General features: G+C 47.9%; 1 protein-coding gene across 2 annotated transcripts in view; it reads right to left on the bottom strand.

The window, feature by feature from the left end:
* Positions 1-12,425, bottom strand: part of SGCD (sarcoglycan delta) — a 268,299-nt gene that overhangs the window by 101,394 nt on the left and 154,480 nt on the right. The window lies entirely within an intron of this gene.

Below are 12,425 nucleotides of genomic sequence, written 5' to 3'. Positions count from 1 at the left end.
GGCGAGTTAAATCCTGCTCCTCACCCCACTTCAGCAGGCCAGACACCAGATGATTGACAGGTGGGTGGCACTTGTCAAAGGTAGTCCTTGAGGGTGGGGGGGAATAAAAAAGCTGGCTTGGTGGGTCAAAAAAAAAATTCCCCCACCCTGATCTTCTCGTCCCTTAAGGAAAGGAATTTACAAGTTATATAAAGGAAAATATAGTGTATCTCTTAGGATTAAAGGCCCACATCAAGATGTTTACAATTAAGGCTTCTAAACTCCCTTTGGTAGTGGTTATGATGGCTGTTCATATGCTTTGTTAGTCATAGCACCTAAGTGGACTTGACAGATACATGGCTGTTAATGTAACTGGGTGCAGAAATGAACCACTGGCTAATTCATCATTCCCCACCAGTCTTAAAGGAGAACTGGAGCTGATATATGTGCCCAGGTCCATCTAATACAATAGTCCCAGTCCCACAGATTCAATGTACAGTGGTACCTTGGTTTGCAAACAGTCTGGTTTGTATACGTTTTGGATTACAAACACGTCAAACCTGGAAGTGCGTGTCCCAGTTGCAAAACTTTTTTTGGATTACAACCCATTTTTGGGGGCGGACCCAAAAAATTTTTGGCGGACCCATTGGGAAAAGCACACCTTGGGTTACAACCTGTTTTGGTTTACAAATTGACCCCCGGAAAGGATTATGGTTGTAAACCAAGGTACCACTGTATTAATATAATTGTGTAACCAAGAACGACAGTGGAAGGGCTTCCCTGAAATCAAAAGGGTAAAATCATGATTTCTCACAGTATAATTTTTAAAGGAATTTAATTCACACAGGAAGAGTTTAGTCTTAAGAATATTATTACCGTATGTATGAAATGCTGAACTCATTGTATAATGTTATTATACTCAATAAAGAGATAATGAAACTTAATTCCACCTTTAACTGTGCTTCATCTGCTAGAAATAATATACCTAGCACCTGCAATCCTACCAATATGACAAAACATTATCAAAACCAGCAAAGGATACACAGTTTCTGAGTGATACCCCCTCCCTACCGCACCCCTCCCCACCCCTTCTCCACATAAGCGCCTGGGGACTCCTATTTCAGTGTATCTGAAGAAGTGTGCATGCACACGAAAGCTCATACCAAAATAAAAACTTAGTTGGTCTTTAAGGTGCTACTGAAGGATTTTTTTTATTTTACAGTTTTGTAGCTTGCTTAATATTTCAGGGCCAAACAGTAACATATTAACACATTCCTGCCAGGAGTTATGATTTCGCATTATGACGATTTCTTACTTTGCAGATGTTTGCCATCCATCTACACATGGATACAAGGGAAAGCCTAATAATTTGTCCCGGTGCAGTTATATTAAGGATAAAAATGTGCACTTTGCTCCTTTAGTTTAGAAACTTCTAAAATGCAAGTACAGACTTGGATTCAGTGCAGTTATAATAATGTATAGGAATTAAGGGTGATCATGCCTAAATGGATCTGATGGTCTCATGTAAGACCAAATAAAAGAAAGCCAGGCTTAAATTTTGGTTCTTCTAGGCAGTTTCTGTATCATTTATACTTGATGTGTATTTATCAATGTCAATAAAAGCCAAGCAAAACTAGTACAAACATTTCCATACATTTTATTTTGCTGTCTTATTGTATAAGGTTTGATCTAGAAACAACTTATAAGGGCTGGGATCCGAAGGCCCATGTGTGCAAAAAAGCCAGAGCTTTTCCATTCCTCATACAGTGTAGCTACTTTCTCTACCCTTCTAAGCTGCTAGGGGGAGTCCTGTGGGGCACTATTACTGAGAGTGGACTTGTGACACCTCTTGGGAATATGAGGAAATGTATGAGACATTTCGAATCCCAATGAACTTTTGAAATTTGCAACTAACTTGCTTTACATTCATTCAGGGCTTAACGTTACATTTTGATCATAAAGAGCACACTGATTGCTTCAAAGAAACCCAAACAAGATGTAGACAGTCTGCTCACATCCCACATGATTTCTTCATTATGTTCATGAAAAAGGAAGGAAAGAAAGCATTCCATGGCTTAAAACATTAATTGTGGTTTAGAAAAACCCTGTTCATCTCTTTTTTTTGTACTGGCAATTAACACCCAATTTAGCAACTGGAGTAAGCTGTTTATAAAACTATCAAAATGCATTTTCACTTCTATTGAATTCTTCTTCTCTAGTGAATGAATTTTTTTGTGTCAAAGGTCTTTATTCCCATAAGAAAATATGTGTGTGTATATAATATGGTGCTTTCTTCATTAACTCTCCTTCAAAAAATGTTTGCTACTGCTAGGATTACGTAGCAACCAATTTACAAAGGTTATAACCTCCTGTAATGAAAAGCAATTTTGTCTTGGATGTTGCACTGAATAGACCAGAGAACCTAATTTTTATAAGACAAATGAAACTCAACATTAAAGTGATGCTGAGGTTATTTAATTGGATATATGCTCTCAAATCAAAGTAGGATGATAATATGCAACTTGGGTCAACACCTCTGAGTAAAAAACCCCAGTATAAATTAGAAACTGAAGAATGCATATACTGTAACCTATTCATTTATTTTTTATTTATTTCATTTATTTATTAAATTTGTATACTGCCCTGCATCCAAAGATCACAGGGCCATTCACAACATAAACATACAAAATGGGAACAAAAAATGCATAATAAAAACAAAAACAAAAATGTGAAGTCTCCTGTTCAGAAGAAAGAAACCCCAATTATATTAAATGGTGTCTTAAAAATATAACCACAGTCAAAATGTGATGGCTATGTGTCACAGCACACACAGTGCTATAATGTCACAAGGCACGAACTGGGTAGACAGTGAATGGGACAGAAGGGAGAAGTGGGACTACTGTATTGTAATTTTGAAAAAAATAGTTTTTATTTAAAAAAATTCTTGGGTTACAAAAGTACATACATCATCTCTGCTTCCAGATCATAAAGTTCTATAGGCATTTCTGCTCCCACGTAACTGGCCGTATTGGTGTATTGGCAGTACTAACTTGTTTTGTTTTAATGGTAATGTAAATGCTATAGGGTATAGAAGCCCTTGGCATAATTACATGGAGGTGGAGGAGCCAACCAGATGGAATGACAGTGTGAATGGAGAACACAGAAAACTGCCTTATGCTGAGTCAGAACATTGGTGTATCTAGCTCAGTGTATTGCCTACACTGACTTGCAGTGGCTCTCCAAGGTTTCAGGAATGAATATCTCCCAACCCTACGTGGGAATACTGGATATTGAACCTGGGGCCTTTGCATGCAAGGCAGATGCTTTACCACCGAGACAGCCTTTCCCCAAAGGAATCATAGAATCATAGAGTTGGAAGAGACCACAAGGGCCATCCAGTCCAACCCCCTGCCAAGCAGGAAACACCATCAAAGCATTCTTGACATATGCCTGTCAAGCCTCTGCTTAAAGACCTCCAAAGAAGGAGACTCCACCACACTCCTTGGTAGCAAATTCCAAAAGTGCAAAAATTCCAAAAGTGCAAATTCCAAAAGTGCAAAAGGTAGCAAAAGTGGTCAATCAGACTTCCAGTAAAAAAAGGTCTGTCCTTGCAGGGGGGACGAGGGGAAGACTGAGGAAGAGAGTATCAGAGGAAGAAAAGAGTATCAGAAAAGAGAAATAGAAAGGAGAGAGGGAGAGCGAGAGAGCGCAGTTGACAGAAAGAGCAGAAGGCCTTCCGCCAATCTAGAAGGGACTTGTCCTACTAGCTTTGCCCTTAGTGTTGGTGGATAAAGCATAAAGCCACCACACTCAATTCCACCTATGCATATTGTGACAAATTGAAGCACTTTTAAAATGTTTATTTCTGCCCGGCTGGCAAAGAGTTAACCCACCTCCAGCCTGACTGGCATAGAACTCTGATGGGGGCGGGACTGTGCCAGGTTTGAAAGGAGGGAGGGTCGGTTTGGTCAGTTAGGAGGAGGGAGAGGGAGGAAGGTGGGGTGTGATGTTATGTGGTGGCTTATATGAAGACAGTTAAGAGGCTAGGAAAACTTAAAGTTAAATGTTTGACTGAGTTTATTTTGTACAACTGGAACAAAGCTAATTAATAAACGACACGTTAAAGAATCACTTATGTTTTAACACAATAAAACTTCATCTCTGTTTTTGCCAACAAGAGGTCCGTTTGTATTTTTCCAGCGAGGTACCAGGACTCACAGCCGTGGTGACTCAAGAGAGGGCCAAACTCACCTCAGGCAGGGAGGAGGTGGTTTGTGTCCTGAAGTTACACGGAGGAGGCTTAGAAGGGTAACCTGAGGTGCCAAGAAGTTGCCAGAGTGCCTAGGGCAAACTTCTACAGTGGGGGAATCCAACTGAGGGAGACCCTTTACAGGAGGCAAGAGGTTATTCCTGGGGGACAGCCTAGAGTTTCTTAAGGTACCAGGCCACGTAGGCTGGAAGGCTCTCCTTACTTAGAAACCCATTAGGAAAAGGGGTTGATTTTTGAGGCGGCAGGAGCAGAGGGTGGGTGTTTTCCCCTCTGGATTCCTGTGTCGCAGTGATAGTAGGAGAGAGTGGGACACGGGTCGTCACATTTTTGGTGGCAGCGTCGTGATCGAAATTCAAAGCTCACGCGCCTAGTTTGGTTTGAGTCTGTCAGGATTTTCCTGTGAGGAAAATGACTCACGTAAGAAAACCCAGAGAGGCAAAAGGAGATGAAAGAACGGAAGGGGCTGAGGGAAGCCCAAGTTCTGAGGTAGAACTGATGAAACTACGAATTGAGATGGCCCGGATTGAAGCTGAAAGTGAGAGGGAAAAAGCTAGAATTGAAAGTGAGAGAGAAAAAGCTAGGATTGAAGCTGAAAGTGAGAGAGAAAAAGCTAGAATTGAAGCTGAGAATGAGAGGGAAAAAGCTAGAATTGAAGCTGAGAGGGAAAAGATGGCATCTGAGGAGAGAATGCAGTCCGAGAGGTTAAGGGTACAATTAGAACAGGACAGAATGAAGCTTGAAGAGATACGTTTGCGATCAGAATTAACTAGTGGCCCAGTTAATAATGATAGTATCGCAATTAATTTAAAAAGGTTCCCCAAATTTGGAAAGGACGATAATGTCGAATCGTTTCTATTTACCTTCGAACGCGTTTGTGTGGAATTTCAAATACCTGAGGAGAACTGGATGCTTTATTTAAGACCTCAAATTTGTGGGATACTAAGTGAAATTTATGCTGACCTGAGGGAAGAAGAGCTGTCAAGTTACCAAGTATTTAAGCAAAGGGTCAGGGTTCGATGTGGACTCACGGCTGAACAAAGCAGAAAGGCTTTTCGTGAGGCAAAAAAGGAACATAAAGAGACTTATGCCCAACTAGCTAGCCGCTTAGATAAATTACTTGACAGATGGATTCAAGGGAGTGGAGTGAAGGACTTTGATGAGTTAAAACAATTAATTTGTTTAGAACAATTTTTTAAGCAAATCCCTAGCAATTTACGTTGGTTCATGAGGGATAAAAAACTGAAAACTGTGGCACGGGTTGCCGAGGTCTTAGACGAACTACAAGGTGATTTCAATGAAATAGCATTCCCAAAACACTCACAGAAGGGTAATCCATGGAGAAACAGAGAAATTAAAGACAGGCAAGAAAATTTTCCTGTCAGGGAATCAGTTTCTGACAAGACAGGGTCTAAGAAAATCACTTGTTTTTTCTGTAATCGTGAGGGCCATGTACGTGCCAGGTGCCCCCTGCTGGTTAAGTCGCAAACTACACCTACTGCAGCTAAACAAGTAAAACTGGTAATGCAGTCACAGGAAAATAGCTCGCCTCAGACAGAAGGCTCAGAGAAATCAGACAGTCCAGCTGAGACTACTTCTAAGGTCTTGCAGGTCTGGAGGGCTGAGCAGGAGTGCAACCAAGATTACATGGAGCCAATTGAATTAAATGGTCAGTTTTGTTTAGGTTTGAGGGACACAGGAGCAGAAGTCTCACTTGTTAAATCCCAATTTGTTCCAAAGGAGCAGTACCTCAAGGGTCAGTCCTATAGTTTAAAAGGCATATGGGGCCCACATTTTGAAGTACCATTAGCTGAAGTTGATATTACCTACAAAGGATTTTGTGGCAAATGGAGAGTAGGAATCCTAAATGAATTGGAGGTACCCTTTTTAATAGGGAATGACCTAGCTAGTCAGAAGCACCGTATTCAAGTGATAACTAGGTCACAGTCTCAAGTCACTGAGAGTAATCCTCCTGCAGTTATAGAGTCACCCATAGAGCCTGGTGAGGATGAAGGGCTGATTAGCGTGCCAGTGGTCCAGGAGCACGGTGCCCAATTCTTGAGTGATCAAAAAGAGGATGAAACTATAAAAGAGCTGTGGAGTAAAGCACAAAGTCCTACTGCAGAAGTAACTGTGGAGAACCCCTGCTTATTTACCACCATTGAGGGAAGACTGTATAGAATTTCTAGGAGGAGGAAAACTGCTGCGGTTTGGGAAAGGAAGAAACAGTTAGTGTTGCCAAGAGCTTACCGGTTGCAAGTGCTACAAATGGCACACGACGCACCCTCAGCAGCGCATCTAGGCATTAGAAAGACTAGTGATAGAATCCAAGCAAGATTTTACTGGCCTGGGATGGGCAAGGACATCAAAGAGTATTGCAAGTCCTGTGTGATCTGCCAAAAAGCAGGCAAAAGAGCGGACAAAACGCGAGGCTTGTTACAGTCTATTCCCGTAATTACTGAGCCCTTTTCCAGAGTAGGAGTGGACATCCTCGGGCCTATCTCCAGAGTTACAAAAAGGGGGAATAAGTTTATTTTATGCCTCGTGGACTATGCTACGCGCTATCCAGAAGCAATACCTCTAAAGGACATTGACTCAAAGACTGTAGCAAAAGCCCTCATGTCGGTGTTCCTAAGACTGGGATTCCCCAAAGAAATTATAACAGATTTAGGGACATCCTTCACGTCCAAGACCATGGAAGAGCTTTTAACTCTTTGTGGAATTAAGCATGTTAAAACTACGGCTTATCATCCACAGTCGAATGGCTTGACGGAGAAATTTAACTCGACCCTGAGCCGGATGCTAAAAACCTATTCCATCAATCATCCTAACGACTGGGATGAGAGGCTGCAACACTTCCTATTTGGTTATCGCGAAGTGCCGCAGGAGAGCACAGGGTTCAGTCCTTTTGAACTCCTATTTGGTCGACAGCCACGAGGACCCCTAGACTTGATGAAAGCAGCGTGGTCAGGGGAGGAGCAGATCGACAGCCCTGATGTTGTGACGTATCTACAGGAGCTGCATAGCGACCTTCAAGAGCTACGGGAGCAAGCTGCTCACAACTTGCAGCAGGCACAGCGTCGACAGAAGCAGTGGTATGATGCACACGCAAGAGACAGAACTTTCCAGCCTGGTGACAGTGTGCTCGTGTTAAGAACAAGACGTCGAAAGAAGTTGGAGATGTCGTGGGACGGTCCCTTCAAAGTGGTCGAGAGGATATCAGCGGTGAACTATTTGGTAGAGTTAAATGGGGAAGGGAACCGATGTAAAAATTTTCATGTAAATTTACTTAAGCCTTATTTTGACAGAAATAAGTTGGTGTTACAAGTAAAGGGGAAGGTGACACAAGGAATTCATTTAACTGGGTGGGGAGAGCTGAGTAAGGGCACAACTCTAGCAGAGGTGTCATTCGATGAAAGTCTGACCCCAGAGCAAAAGGAGCAGTTAAAATTAGTCCTTGCTCAGTTTGCCCAGATCTTCTCAAACATCCCAGGGAGGACCAACCTAGCAACTCATGTAATAGACACAGGGTAAGCACATAAGTGGGAAGGAAAACATCATAGCGGACGCTTTATCCAGGTATTTTTGAGAGGTATAGAATGGTGCAAATGATTATATGAAACGGTGATAACCCTAGCAGAACATTTGTGCTTAGGCGTTATAATCTGACACAAGCTGTCACGGTGGCCGGAGTGGACTACTTCAGAGTAACGACGCCACGCAGCTCTGCATTTTATTCTTTTATTGGTGCTGCGTATTTACAGTGCTCAAGTCATTGCTATTTACACGGAGTGATGTGGTCAGTCGGTTTCAGAACCTCCTAATGGCTTTTGGCGCGTCTTTCTCCAACACAAAAGCTTTGGCAGACCCATCCTCTTGCCCCTCCTCTTCCTGCGTAATTCTGGAGTTGGGGGGATGGGTCTTCCCCCCTTGCTTGCCCCTTCCTGTCCCACCTGGGACCCTGGCTCCTCTACCTTGCCTGAGCCTCGGACACGACTTCCTGCTTCCCCACTGGAATCGGAACTCTCCCTGCTTTCCCCTTTGCTCGGGGACGGGCTTGAACTCAGGAGGGGAGGGACTTCGCGATATCCCCTGTCCCTCACATCCACCCCCCTCCCAAGCTCTCCTTCACCCCTCCCCAGGCCCCCCCCATGTGTCGGTGACGACTGGAAGCCTAAGAACTCAGTGCTCTCCGAGCCCGTTGGTGTGAATACCTCCCCCCAGTCCTGCGAGCCCCCCCCTTCCGCCTGGGCGGACGGGAATCCCAAAAAGTCCGTGGCGTCAGAGCTGGTGGGGGTAAAAACGTTCTGCCAATCTGCTCCTTCCTCTGACTGGGTGGATCTCGGTGACACCCATACCTCATCCTCTGGTTCCTCAAACTCCGCTTCCCAGCGCCATGGTGAGCTGCTCTCCCGTGCCTCCTCCTCCTCCCCCTCCCTTTCCATGTGCCAGGGCTTGGGTCTGTGGGGAAAGAGGGCGTGAAATTCTTCCACCAAGAATTCCTCCTGTATCTGAGTGGCTGGGACCCATTCATTCTGGGATGGTGGAGCATCCTCCCATGCCATGAGGTACTCCAGTCCCCCCACCCCCCACCTTGAATCCAGGATGGCCGTGGCCTCATTGAGTTGCTCCCTGCCTTCCCTCTCCCCCCCTCCCTCGGGGGTTTGTTCGCTGTCTCGGAGCCTGCTGCTTTCCCTGTACGGCGACAGCAGCGATCTATGAAACACTGGATGCACCCTCATGTCCTCTGGCAGTGCCAGCCTGTATGCCACCGGGTTGACCTGTTGCGTGACCGTGAAGGGGCCCAGCCTTTTGGGTGCCAGCTTTTTGCACCTCCCTCTGGTGGGAAGGCCCTCCGAGGACAACCACACCTTGTCCCCCACCCTGATGACCTCCCCTAGTCGCCTGTGGCGATCTGCCCCCTTTTTGTACGCTTCCTTGGCCCTCTCCAAGTGTTCTCTGAGCTGCTGGTGCACCGTCTCCAGTTCCTCTGCCCAATCCTCAGCCTGTGGGCCCTCCTCCTCCTCCTCCCCCTCCCTCTCTGGGAAAGATCTGAGGTCGCGCCCGTAATTGGCCTTAAAGGGCGACACCCCTGTGGAGACGTGCACTGCATTGTTGTAGGCAAATTCTGCTAGTGGCAGGCGATCCACCCAGTCCGTTTGCCTCTGGCTGACGTAGCATCTCAGGTACTGCTGCAGAATGGCGTTGACCCTCTCCGCTTGTCCGTTGGTCTGCGGGTGTCTAGCCGTCGACAAGCTGACCTCCACCTGCAGGAGGTTCATGAGCCGCCGCCAGAACCTGGAAACAAATTGGCGGCCACGATCCGAAATAACCCTTAAAGGTAATCCATGCAGTCTGAAAACGTGATCAACAAACAGTTTGGCTGTCTCTTCTGCAGAGACTGCCCTGGCACACGGTATAAAGTGGCACATTTTGGACATGAGGTCCACCACCACCAACACTGCGGTCTTACCCCGGGAAGAAGGCAGATCTGTGATGAAGTCCATGGACAGCACTTCCCACGGCCTGTGTGGCGTGGCTAATGGCTCCAGCAACCCTGGTGGCGCTGCCCTGACCACCTTTGCCCGCTGGCAGGTGTCACAGCCCCGTACATAGTCTCGAACATCTTCCCTCACCCCTGGCCACCAGAAGTGTCTCATGACTAGGTGAGTGGTCTTGTCCCTTCCAAAATGCCCCGCCGTTGGGTTGTCGTGCATCTGTTTGAGGACCGTACGTCTGAGCTGGGTGGTGGGCAGGTACAGTGCCCCCTTGTAGAAAAGCAGCCCTCTGCGTTCTGCAAAGTCTTTTGCCTGCTCCCTCCCCCCTCTCAGTTCTCTGAAGATGCGGTTGGCAAAGTCATCCGCTGCCGTCAGTGCTGTGAGTTCTGCCTCGCTCACCACTGCTGCTCCGCAGGACCATGCCGACGGGGGGAAAATGTGCCTTGGGGCTGGTGGCTCCTCCTCCTCCATGTACTCTGGCTTGCGGGAGAGGGCATCCGCCCTGACGTTCTGCTCTCCCGGGATGTAGTGTATGGAGAAGTTGAAGTTCGAGAAGAACTCTGCCCACCGTATCTGCCGCTGGTTGAGCACCCTGGCAGTTCTCCAGAACTCCAGGTTCTTGTGGTCTGTGCACACCTGGATGGGGTGCTTGGCGCCCACCAGGAAGTGTCTCCAATGTTTGAACGCAGCGTGGATCGCAAGAAGTTCTTTGTCAAACACGGTGTAGTTGCGCTCGGGCTGTGTCAACTTCCTGGAGAAGAAGGCACAGGGTCTCCACTCCCTGTTGGCGTCCAGTTGCAACAAAATGGCGCCCACAGCTTTCTCAGAAGCATCTGTCTCAATGCGTAGGGGCGCGTCCTGGACCACGTGGAACAGGTTCTGGTCCGAGGCGAACACCCTCTTGAGGCTTTCGAACGCTGCTTGCGCCTCTGGTGTCCACCTGAACTTCTGCTTGCCTCTCAGGCAGTCAGTGATGGGAGCCGTAACGCGAGAGAAGTTCTTGATGAACTTCCTGTAGAAGTTGGCGAAGCCTAGTAGGCGTTGGGCATCTTTGCGCGTCCTGGGGCTGTGCCAGTCCAGGATGGCCTGCACCTTGTCCTTGTCCATCGCCAGCCCCTTGTCTGACAGCTTGTAGCCCAGGAAGTCCACCTCCTTGGTGTGAAACTTGCACTTCTCCAGCTTCACATACAGGTGGTTCTCCTTCAGGCGCTGCAACACTTCCCTGACATCTTTCACATGCTGCACTGGGTCATTGGAATAGATAAGGATGTCATCCAGAAAGACCAGGCAGTTCTTGAAGAGGAGGGACCCCAGGACGTGGTGCATGAAGGCCTGGAAGCAGGCTGAGCCCCCTTGCAACCCGAAGGGCATCACCAGATATTCAAAAGAGCCCAGAGGCGTGAACATCGTGGTCTTCCATTCATCGCCTTCCCGGATCCTGATCAAGTTGTACGCCCCCCTCAGGTCTAGCTTGGTGAAAATCTTGCCCCTGCGTGCTGCTGTCAGGAGATCATCCACTCTGGGCATGGGGAAAGCCACTGGCTCTGTCACCGAATTCAGCCGTCTAAAATCCACCACCAGGCGGCGCTGTTGCGTGTCTTTCTTGTCCACCCAGAAGACCGGGCTGCCCCCTGCTGCCTTGCTTTCTCTGATGAACCCCCGCTTGAGGTTCTTGTCGATGAAAGCGCGCAGATCCTCCAGTTCCTGGTCTGACATGGCGTACAGCTTGGCTGGGGGTATAGTTGCCCCTGGCACCAGGTTGATCTGGCAGTCAAAAGGCCTGTGTGGGGGTAGGTGGTCGGACTCCGCTTCGCTGAAGACCTCCTGCAGGTCCCAGTACGGCTTGGGTATCGCCTCACCCCCTTTGACGTGCATGGTGGCCACCGTGGCTATCGGAGGCCCCTCCCCTGGTTGGTGCTGCATGCAATGTTCCAGGCAAAAGTCCGATCCAAAAGTGATGCATCTCTGGTGCCAACTGATGGAGGGGTCGTGGCGCGCCAGCCAGCTCATGCCCAAGACGATGGGGGGGTCTGAGATGGTGGTGACGTTGAATGCCAGTGTCTCTGAGTGCCTTCCCACCGTCATTCTCATGGGGGGGGTTTGATGAGTGATGGCCCCCCCCAGCAGCTCTCTGCCGTCAATGGTTGCCACGTGAAGGGGAAAATCCAGCTGCAGAAGCTGGATCTGGTGCTCTTCTGCAAAGTTTCTCGAGAAGAAGTTCGCTGAGGCACCACTGTCAATTAAGGCAAGGACTGTCAGGGGACAGCCATTTGGGAGCGTTAGCGTGACTTCTAGAACCACTCCTGCTCTGGGAGGGGTGGGCTGGCTCTGCTCCTCTCTGTGCGGGTGGGTGGGCTGGGGCTGTTGTCTGCTGACTGTGCCTGGCTGCTGCCCCTTGTCTCCTGCAGCCAGGCTTTTCCGTTTCCCTGCTGTGGTGCTGCGTCAGTGGGGGAGGGCACCACCGTTCCCGCCCTTCCTTGCCACTCCCTGTGATGTGGGCAGTCTCTGACGAGATGCTGGGGGGAGTTGCAGAGAAAGCAATTCCCGCCCTTTCCCTCCTTGCGTCTTGGCGCCGCTGGGGTTTGAAAAGCCCCCGCGCGCGCGCTATCAATCTGCATGGGTTCCTGGTCCTGGCTGGCCCCAGGCGTGGCTTGAAAGGGTTGTTGGGGGAGTGGTTTCTC

Source organism: Zootoca vivipara, chromosome 2, assembly GCF_965207765.1.
Source record: "Zootoca vivipara chromosome 2, rZooViv2.hap1.1, whole genome shotgun sequence".
Classification (NCBI taxonomy): domain Eukaryota; kingdom Metazoa; phylum Chordata; class Lepidosauria; order Squamata; family Lacertidae; genus Zootoca; species Zootoca vivipara.
The sequence above is the reverse complement of the archived record's forward strand: the minus strand, read 5'-3'. Positions and strand labels throughout refer to the sequence as shown.